We start from the raw sequence: 12,273 nt of genomic DNA on the forward strand, positions 1-12,273 counted from the left end.
TTTAAGCGGATTAAATTAAAAACCACAAGCATTCTCTCATAACACAATAAAAAAAGATGAAAATGTTGAAGCAAAAAAAAAAAAAAAAAGAGAGAGAGAGACTGGAACATAGATCCAATTAGCTATACATGTAAATATAGAAGTTCACAAGACACAAACAGCCTTAATGATGAAGTAAATAATATTTACTTCAAAAGACATTTTTTATGATCTAGAAAACAATTGATTCTCTCCATTGAAAGTTTGAGTTTGAAGATAAAAAATGTTTAGACATATTCTTGAAAAATTCCTGCATTCAAAGGATAAAGAGAATACCATACAATGTGACAAGAATAAAAAAAAAAAAAAGAAAAAAAAAGAAAACACTCTGAGGCAAAATAAAAATAAAAAAAAGAAATGAGACCATCATCTGAGTTCTTAAAGAAATACTAAGGGGCACTTGGGTGGCTTGGTTGGTTGGGCGTCAGACTTCCATGGCTTCGGGCCCCACGTCGGGCTCTGTGCTGATGGCTCAGAGCCTGGAGCCTGCTTTGGATTCTGTGTGTGTCTTTCTCTGCCCCTCCCCCACTCATGCTCTGTCTCTCTCAAAAATAAACATTAAAAAAAATAAAAAATAAATACTAAGATCTGGAAAGTTAAACAAGATCAATAGCTTATTAAAAGCAAAAAACATTAAAAAGCAAATGACTAGATTCAGTTAGCAGGAATAAAATTTGCATATGAATTAGAGAATTAAAGATCTACCAAGAAAAGGAAGCATAAAAATATTAATAGCAGAAACTATAAATGTTATTATAAAACTATGTGTGACATAAAATTAAGAGAATAAATTATAAATTGCTAGACTTGTGCTTAGGGAGGGAAAGTTAAGGGACTTTTAGCAGTGGACCAATTTAACAGAAAAAAATTAGGAATTATTCAGTTCTCCAATACTCCTATCATTCTATGTCATATTTATTTGAATATATTTGACAAAAAAAAAATCACTAAGTCAATTGTGTAACTGCAGGCAGAAAGAAAAAAATGACTATTCCAAAAAGTAGATATTTTGGATCAGAGAACATGACCTATAAATCTAAATAAAAATGTAACCAAAATATCGATAAATCTTGTGAAATTAATATATTTCCAGATAACCTTTGTATCCCAAAATTAAGATGATGTGAAACTAAGATTTAGAAAGCAATAAAAAGAGAATCATTCATCTAAAACAAATGTCCAGTAAAAACTAGATTCAAGGAGAAATATTTGTCTTTATATGCCTTTATTTTTTCTAATTACAAAAAGTCAAATAAAAAAATTAGAAATAAACGAAAAATTAAAATTAATGATATAGAAAGCAAATTCAAATTTCTAATTTTAGAAAGGTTGGTAAAATAAATAATCCTGAATGTATTTTGAATAAGAAAGAATGAGATGAATAAAATGATCTAATAATAAGAAATAAACATAATAAGAAGTACAGTTAAAAATAATGAAGAGGGGCAGTTGGGTGTCTCACCTGGTTGAGCGTAGGACTTCAGGTCATGATCTCATGGTTCCTGAGTTTGAGCCCCACATTGGGCTCAGGCTTGCTGCTGTCAGTGCAGAGCCCTCTTGGGATCCTCTGTCCCCCTCTCTGCCCCTCCCCTGCTTGTGCTTCCTCTCTCAAAAATAAATACATTTCAAAAACATTAAAAATAAGAGATTATTACATATAATGCTATGGCAAATTATTAAAAACCTAAAGAAAACAGATAATTTCTTAGTAGAATTTTAAGTACCTAAAATTGACCCAAAACTTAGCAGAGATTGCAACTAGAAGACATGAGGATTACTTAACTCTACCCTTGTAAAGACAACACAAACTAGAATATTGCATCTGATCTTCAGAACACTTGAACAATAAACTGGAAAATATTTTTTTTAAGACAAAAGAAATATATCAATTCTCCAAATCATTCTAGTAAGACAATACAATTTTTATACTAAAATCTTGGAAAAATTATACAAAAATGACCATCATTTTTCCCAAAAGAAAAAGGTTTTCACATTAAACACTAAGATGATCCAGCAAAATAATAGCATAAGATATTTGACAAAGCCTGGTTGATTCAAATTATGGAAAACTAATTAATTTTTTAAAATATCAGCATAATTCATTAAATCAATAAAATCAGATTTCTTTAGATAAAAGTTATATTCCAGTCACAAATAAATGGAGAAAAAAAGATTATTTCTCTTTGTAATCTAGCAATTAATGCCATTTAGTGGAGTTAGATAAAATATTACTTGCACCATTGGGAAAATTGCAAAATAATTAAGAATAAATTAAATATGAAATGGGAGGAAGAAAACTACAAAAAGATATGTTTCCATTGTAATAGGAATATATATCATAAAAATCTGCTCAAAATTGATGCAGCACTAATTTAAAATTAGAATCCCTATGGAAATTTTCATTTAAACCTAATAAACAACCTCAAATCTTATATGGGGAGGCAAAGTTGTCCCTTGCTTCTAAATTATGCATATTACTTCCTACGCTTTAGCTGAAGAATTGCCAAAGCAAGTATAAAGAAAATGAAATGTGTCACAAAACAGAATATGAAGATATTATAAAGCCACCAATAGTGTTAATATAGAAATTGATAAATAGATCAATGACAATTCAGAAATCTCACTGTAAGTAAAATATTAACATCTTAAATGGAAAAAGTAAAACTCAATGGAGAAAAGATAGATTAGTTAATAATAGTGCGTGTATAAAGAGCTATACATCTGAAAGGAAATAAAATAAAGCTTCTATCTTTATCATATGCAAAAATATATTCCTGATAGTCTAAAAATGCATATATGAATAAACAGTTAATATGTTGCCACAAAGTGTGGAAAAAGCAGAGGAGAAATTCTTAACCAAGACTAGTAGTTTAGATGCCATATAGATACAGATATATAGATAGATACAGATATATATATAGTGCCTTATACTTCAGCATTAAATACTATAGAGAAAGTTTAATTATAGTTTAGGGCTAAAATATGAGGCACTGTATATAACAACAATATGCACCCAGTATATTTTGAAAAAATTAGCAATGTGCAAAATAAGCAAAGTATATCTGTAAAATGAAATGAACTTTTATAGAACCTTGAGAAATTATCCAATATAAATATTGGATATTTAAAGTAAAAGTAATTGCTTTTTTGTTTTTAAGATCAAATCCAAGTAACAAATCATATTTATAACTGCCCACATTGACAGTAGCCAGGCATATGCAACTCAAGTTAAATTCATGATGTTAAACTATAAAGCAAAACCAAAACAAACTCTACAATTTAATACTAGCTTGGGATGTGAGCAAAAGCTAAAGTTATACATTAATGATAAAAGTCAACTGTTAACTTCTCTAAAGAGTATCCATATATTCTAACTCCGTAAATCCACGCCTTGAAAATTTATACTGTAAGCACTTTAAAAAAAAATAGCAAGACGTGTACAAGAATATTATTGTTTTCTTTTTTTGTTTGTTTTACTTAAATTCAAGATAGTTAACATACAGCATAGACTTGGCTTCAGGAGTAGAATCTAGTGATTCATCTCTTAAATATGACACCCAGTGCTCATCCAAAAAAGTGCCCTCCTTAATGCCCATCATCCACTTAGCTCCTCCCCCCCATCTACCGCCCCTCCAGCAACCTTCACTTTGTTCTCTGTATTTAAGAGTTTCTTATGGTTTGTTTCCCGCTCTGTTTGTGTCTATTTTCCCTCCCCTTCCTCTATGTTCATCTGTTGTGTTCTTAAATTCCCATATGGGTAAGGTCATTGGGTATCTGTCTTTATCTGACTTATTTCACTTAGTATACTTTCCAGTTCCATCCACATTGTTGCAAATGGCAAGATTTCATTCTTTGTGATCACCAAGTAGCATTCCATCATATATATAATGGATATATATAATATATATATATATATATGTATTCTCTCCTATTTATATTATATATATATATATATGGATATGTATATATATGATGAATATATATATGTAATATATATAAATACTCATCACCTTTATTCATTTATCAGTCCATGGACACTTGGGCTCTATAATTTGCCTATTGTTGATAGTATGGATATAAACATTGGGGTACATGTACCCCTCTGAATCAGCATTTTTTTATCCTTTGTGTAAATACCTAATAGTGCAATTGCTGGGTCGTAGAGTAGTTTTATCTTTAACTTTTTGAGGAACTCCATACTGTTTTTCAGAGTGGCTGCACCAGTTTGCATTCCCAGAACAGTGCAAAGGGTTCCCCTTTCTCCACATCCTTGCCAACATCAGTTGTTTGCTGAGTTGTTAATTTTACCTATTCTGACCCGTGTGAGGTGGTATCTCATTGTGATTTTGCTTTATATTTTCCTGATGATGAGTGATGTTGAGCATCTTTTCATTTGTCTGTTAGCCATCTGGATGTTTTCTTTGAGAAAGTTTCTATTCATGTCTTCTACCCATTTCTTCACTGGATTTTTTTTATTGTGTTTTGTATAGTGTCTAAAGACTAATATTAGTGATTCCCCCCCCCCAAAAAAAAGGTAGTAGACCATATCATAGTTCTCCATACCATAAAACTGTTTCAGAAAAAAATTTTCATTTTACTGTTTTGCATGATTTTCAGAGATAATTTCTGGGTAAGGGAAAAACAAGATACAGAAAACAAATATGTGTGTCTGTCTTTAAGGTTTTCTAAAATTAATACATGTGCATAAAAATATGGAATATTTATAAAAAGTTATCCAGAACCAGAGATGAAGGGCAATGCCAGTAGGGTTAAAGGAAGAGAGGTAGAAAGAAACTCTAATAAAAAGGACAGAAATAGTTTTCTAAAAATACAGATTTCCTATGATAAATATATATGAACACATATGTATGTATGTATACATATATGATATAACACTGTTTTATAAAATTAGGAAATTGTGTTTATATATCACGAAATTATGAAATATACTGGAAAAGAAAAAAATTATAAAGTTTTTAGTCCTGCTTTTCAAATTTAAATTCATACAGTTCCATATTTTAAACATAATCTTTATTTTGGCTTTATTATTATTATGAAAATATATCTAATTAGCAAATAAATCATATGGCATGTTCTGAGGATGGACAAGGTGATTTCAATTTCAATCCCTTCATATATTTCTATCTCCATAATTCTAAATATTTTTATCTGTTGTCCAGAGATTCATACTTAGTTTTGTACGTCCTGATGATGTGCCCAGAAAAGCACTGCCTAGACTATGAAATAATTAGTTAATGCGAATCTGAAGACTGTCCAACAGACATGCATGAATACAGTATCTTTATTGGAATTAAAAAGCTTACTATAGACATGCATAAATTTGTTTATAATAAATAATGACTGCTTTAATGTGCTAGTAAAATTGTCAAATTTTAAAAAGTGTCTGGATTCAATCCAGAGCCAATAATAATTTTATTTAATTTCTGATGAATATTTGAGTTGGATTATTAATTAGGTTATTGCATTTCCTTTCTCTTTACATTTGTGATTGATATGCTGGTTCCTTTATTAATTCATTCATTTACTGAAATTGACTTAAGTACCCTGAGATGCACCTTTATGGTCCTTCTTTTTGTGAATGTAATAACTTAGCGACCTTGAGCTACTACACTTGTGTATAAAATAAAGTTGTGCTTAGATAAAATTCTGAGAAGCAAACCTAAATTCTTGAGAAATTTATAATGGATAACATGATGTAAAGTAAACTATATTTGGATTTTATTGATTTTATTGAAATATTTTGGACTTATGAATACTGTAATCCTTTTTAATTTTTTTTAAGTTTTCTACTAGAGTTAACATCCTGTGTTTATATTAGTTTCAAGTGTACAATATAGTGATATTGCAATTCCATACATCACCTGTTATTCATCAAAATGTACTTCTTAATCCCCATTGTCTATTTTACCCATCCTCTCCTCTGGTAACCATCAGTTTGTTCTCAAGAGTTAAGAGTTTGTTTTGTTTTTTTTTCTTTGCTCATTTTTTCCCCTTGATTTGCACATATGTGTGGAATTTACATGGTATTTGTCTTTCTCTTACTGGCATACTTCACTTAGCATTATACTCTCTAGCTCCATCAATGCCATTGCAAATGGCAAGATTTCATTCTTTTTTATGGCTGAGTAATATTCAGTTGTGTGTATGTGTGTATACATGGATACCACCTCTTCTTTATCCATTCATGTATTGATGGACACTTGGCTCTTCCATAATATGGGTATTATAAATAATGCTGCTATAAACATTGGGGTACATGTATCACTTTGAATTAGTGTTTTTATATTTTTGGGGTAATACCCAGTAGTGTGATATGTGGATTGTAGTGTAGTTTTATTTTTAACTTTTTGAGGAAACTCCATACCGTTTTCCATACTGGCTGCACCAGTCTTCATTCCTATCAATGGTGCAAGAGGGTTCCCCTTTCTCTGTATTCTTGCTAACAAACAGACTTGTTATTTCTTGTGGTTTTGATTTTAGCCATCCTGACAGAAGTGAAGTGGTGTCTCAATTTAGTTTTGATTTGCATTTAAAAATTCCTGATGATGAGTGCTGTTGAGCATCTTTTCAGGGGTCTGTTGGCCATCTAGATGTCTTCCTTGGAGCAGTGTCTGTTCATGTCTTCTGCCCACTTTTAATTGTTTTTTGCGTGATCATTTGTATATGTTCTTTATATACTGTGGATACTAACCCTTTATCAGATATGTCATTTGCAAATAACTTCTCCCATTGCCATTCTGTAGGTTGCCTTTTTACTTTTGCTTCTCTGTACAGATATTTTTTTTTTGTCTTTCATTTCCCTTGCCTCAAGAGACCTGTATAAAAACCGTTGCTATGGTAACGTTGCTATGGCCAAAGTCAGAGACATTACTGCCTGTGCTCTTTTCTAGTATTTTGATGGTTTCAGGTCTCATATTTAGGTCTTTCATCCATTTTGAATTTATTTTTGTGTATGGTGTAAGAAAGTGGTCCAGTTTTATTCTTTTTCATGTAGGTGACCAGTTTTCCCATCACCATTTGTCGAAGAGACTTTTTCCCATTGGATATTCTTTTCTGCTTTGTCAAAGATTAATTGATCATATAATCATGGGTTTATTTCTAGGTTTTCAATTCTGATTCATTGATTTATGTGTCTATTTTTGCACTGGTACTATAGTTTTGATCATATAGCTTTATAAAATAATTTGAAATCTGACTTAATACTTAAAAAATAAATACTGTAACAGCTTAAACCATGTGAAAATTTTGTTCCATTTAAATGAAACAACATGTTGAATTGAGGAAAAAAGTACAGGTATTTTCATAAACATGTTGAAGTAGTAGTCTACCAAGATATTGGCCGGCTATTACACATGGTTTTGTTGATATCAACATCTTCTCCCCTGCCCCCCCTCTGCCGCCCCACCATAGGATTTGTAGCTACTTTTCAAAGCTGTAAGAGATCTTTAAGAATTTAGCTAAAATCTCTAGTTTAGCTTTTTGAACACTTAATTTTAGGTTCTAGTCTACATATATTTAAAATACATATAACTCTTTACATGTTGTGGAATCCAATGTAAATTAGACCCTTATATAAATTAACCATAAATAATATTGATTGAGGAGACAGTGTCAGCAAAATGAAAATTGCTATTGTTCCATTATGCTAACATTTTAATTGGTAAATGAAATGATATAAAAGTTCTATTTACTGTAATTCATTGTGAACATTGAGACCTGGGATTGGTGATCAGCCCATCTATATTGATTTTTGATGTATATTGCTTGATCATACTTTAAATAGAGCAATCTTCAGTATATGCATAAACAGGCAGAATTCTAATTCTTAATAATTCTGTATAATGAGACCAGTCTCTTCTAACCAGTTATAATAGCTTTGCTTTCCCCTGAGTCATTTGGTTCTAAAGAAGAATGTGTAGACAAGCTAGTCTTTCCTATCAGTTCCCAGGAACTAGGAAAAACCTGTACATTTAAAAAAAAAATACACCAGTATATCTGATCCCAGAAATTGAGAAAGATGGAACACTGGTCTGAAGTATTGGATCACCACTTTCCTCAAATTACAAGTTTGGAAATGTTGGAAGAATGGAGGTAGGAAACTTGAAGCTCATTTACATAGCTCTTTCCCCCACGAAGCATCAGAAAAGATCATTTGCCCATATTAAAAACTGGTGTTTGTTGAAAGGTTGAAATGTCTTCCTCTGCAGCCCTTCTCAAGTCACTCGTATGTGAGGCCAGGCTGTAGTTTTCAAATTCTCAGACTTGAATGTTCAACTCTTTTTGGCTTTAAGAATTGATTCATGTTACTCAAAATGACAAGAGTCTGGTTGAAATATTAAAAGGAAAATTCACACCTTTAGGAATAGATTTACACATTTTCAATATTTTAAATACTAGTTTTTATCCTTCAGCATACTTCTCAGCATTTCAGTACTCGGAAAATCAAGTTTTTATCAGAAGATTAATTTTAAAAAAGTTGCTTAATGAGCAAAACATAGAGAAAAAGACATAGTGGTCTTGTAAATTCTTTCCCTGTGCTGAGGCACATTTGTTGACCTCTTACCCTCTTATTATTCTAAAAAAGACTATATTAAGTACCTTATGTGTCGAACAGATTACATAATACTCCGTTGTTCAATGCAAATTTATTATGATGACATATTGTTTTGTCTAGCTACTAAAAAGCACATTTTAAAATGCAGCAGAGGCAGCTCAACCCTGAAAAGATTGATATACTGCTTATTGGCAAGTTTAATTTTCTCTGTTACACAACAGATGAGGAAGGTGTGATCAGTAATCGAAAATTTAAAGAGCTATATTTTCTTAGTTGATTCAAGTGAAGTGCATAACTGAACGTAACACTATATGCATAATTCAAGTCATAAAATGTTTAAAATATTGCTCCTATTTGAATCTAAAGTGTTACATAAACTTATAAAGCTTGCTAATGAAAAACATAGGCAAAAGCAAGTATAACTTTTTTTAATGTATAGACTTTTCTGTGTGCTTTAGATGTGTTTTCCACGCATTAAACCACTCCAGTGTGCTTTAAGCTTTTTTTCCTTCCTTCTTTTGTGCTTACAAAAATTCTGTGAGGTTTTTGAATAGGTGAAGACACTGAAGTTCAGAGAAATAAAATTAAGTACTCTTCCTTCCACATGCATACATACATACGAAGTGTCTTTCACAAACACTGTTTACCAATTGTTTCTGTAACTCATTTTTGAATGGGTGCACATATTTTCATCAAAGGACCAAACATTCATTTATAATTTGAGTATGTTTATGATAATGGGACGATTATCACAATACTTCTTAAACTACATTTTAGTAGTACTTCTTTTTAATAGATTCTACTACTTCTCTTTAATAATTTCCCAAAGATGTGAAGAGTTAAAGGATACGAATGCATTTTCATCTTATAATGCCAACCCTTTTTGAAAGTAATAGGATGATCAATGTTGATGAAGATTTTTTGACACTGAGTTTTCAAATGTGGTTGATTTAATAGGCAATATCTAATATATCTCCATTTGAGTTTTATGAATATTTTTGCTTACTATGGTATGATTTTAAAAATGGGTGAAATGCTTATGAGAAATACAGTAAATATATTTTCTCAATCACATATATATATATTTATATACATACATTTGACACAGTAAGGTGAAATTATGTAATTATAATTATGACTAGGTTCTATACAATTATACTTTTTAATCTTACACTATTATCTTTCCAGAATTGGGCAATATTTTTTATTTTCTAATGTTGTTTATGGTATATTCTTCAGATAAAAAAATATATAGTGTGATAAGGGGTTTGCCTAAACATTTTTTTCAAAGTTGCTATTCTTATTCAAATACCCTTTTGTGAGTTTTCTCTATTAGTTTATGTGTTTTAAGTTATACACATAGAATAGAATACTCATAGAAATAATAATACAGAAATAAATACCATTTTTCTGTATGTGTTCTGTTAATTCATAAATTAATACTACACTTTTATTTTGGTTGAATTTAAATAGATCTGATAGAAATACTCAAAAACCAAGCTTATTCAAATTAGTTAGTTCATCATCTTCTCTATATGAACTTTGGAATGATTTTAGAGAATCTTAAAGATAAAATCTTTTGGGGTCTAGATTAAAATACACTAAACCTAGCACTCAGCCATCTTTGCATTAGCAGTCTTCTATCCAAAGATATAATGTATCTTTCCAGTTATTCAAATCTTTTATATTACTTAATAAACTTTTATAGCATTCTTTATAGAGGTTATGTTTCTTGGTCATGTTCCTTGTTAAATCTATTCTGTAGAATTTTATGGTTCCTGGAGCCAAACTCTCTTCTATTGTTTACTGTTGGGATTCCTCTTGCTACATGGTTATACCTCCTAACTGGAATCACCTTTCATTGGACTTCTGGCCTTGCTTCTTTGCCATACACACATTGAATGAGACATCGTATTGACTAAATTAATCTTGAGAGCTCTATTTTTAAAGATCTAGCATTCTCAAAAAAAAAAAAATCTAAAAAGCAGAAGACTCTTTTAAAAGACCATAAAAGGGAGATGATATTAACGATAATTTAATAAAACTTTTAATACTATCGTGGTTTTGAGAATCTGTTCAGCAAGTTTGTAGCTGGATAACTCTTTCATTTGGAATACTTTCCTATCCCAACTTGATTTATGAAACCTTACCCTTCAAACCACACCTTCAAATAGCCTCTAAGTTAGGTCTTCTCTATTAATCCTTCCCAAGACCTCCCACACAACATCCTTAAATTCTCAGGCTGAAACCCCTAGAATTTATCCATGATATCTTTGATTTTAAATATTTCTATGTATGTATTTTATCGTCTAGATTGGAAGAATACTAGATTATTCAATACATAAATGAATAGCTGAGTGAATATATGAATGATGAGTAAATTGCCTACATAAAATGATCTCTGACCAAACTACAAATATTTTCTTAGGCATGAATCCTACAGAGTAGCAAAGAGGAACATGTGACAGGGTGGAGGGGCTTGAGGTGAGCTCTATAAAAACTTCCATTGAAGAAAATAGTCAAGTCATACAAATTTAATAACTATTACCATGTATGATCTGTACGATATATGTTTTCTAAAGAGTTTATGTGTACATATTTTCTTATCCAAAATAATTTTTTTATTGCACCTATTTTACAGTTTTGAGAACTGAAAGAAGAGGCTGTAAGTTACTTGCCTATGGGAGAGCTAAGAGCCAAAATATGGATTAGAACACAGGTGGTCTAATTTCATGGTTTGTTTTTAGACATCAACCTCTAATATGACTTCAGCATATCTTACTGTAAACAAAAGATGAGGATATTTTTCTCTGGAGAGTAACGTCCATTTTAATTGACCTATAAAATATTAATTATTTTGTTAACTCCCTTCAAAAGCCTTCAACTGTTCCTTGGTAATCTGTGATTGCTTTATCTGCAATAAACTGGATAGAGAGCCTTGTTACCATTTCAAAAATAAAGTTAAAAATATGTCTGGAGACTAAAGGAGTACCTCAGACTGCTTGCATTATATCTTAACTGAAAAAGGCACTTACCTGGGTTAATAGGCTATTTCTTTTAGTAGCTAACTAAATTTTTTACTTTTTTTTTTCCTTGGCTCTTTTAAACAAAGAAAAATTAATTGCAAGAATACTACAATATTGAAAGAAATGATGTATATGCCCTTTCCAGATTCAAAAATTGTTTACACTTTATTCCAAATACTTAATGTGAACGAACGATTATAATACTGTCTTCATCCTTAAATATTTCACTGTGCATTTCTTATAAACAAAGACCTCCTCTTTCATGAACAATATAAAATCATCAAAATCAGGAATTTATCATTAACACGATACCATTTTCAAATCTCCCATCTCCTTTCAAATTTAATTTTCCTAAAGTATCCTTTTTTGAGGTATAAATTTAAAGAAATGCTGTTCTATTCATTTTTGATAAATAATCTAAGCTTCAGGAAAAAATATGAAACTAGGTGCCAGCAATTGATTTTAACTATTTAATATAGATTTATGTTACATCCCTTGTGATATTCTTTCAGTTTGAATTTTCCTTCTAGTCCAATTATTCTAAGAGTTAATAAAATAAGATATTAAAATCAATCTTATTGCTGATAGCAAATATTTTTTTTTTGGTGAGAAATTTAGCCACTACTATTTCAG

The sequence above is a fragment of the Panthera tigris genome, chromosome B1, assembly GCF_018350195.1.
Source record: "Panthera tigris isolate Pti1 chromosome B1, P.tigris_Pti1_mat1.1, whole genome shotgun sequence".
Lineage (NCBI taxonomy): Eukaryota > Metazoa > Chordata > Mammalia > Carnivora > Felidae > Panthera > Panthera tigris.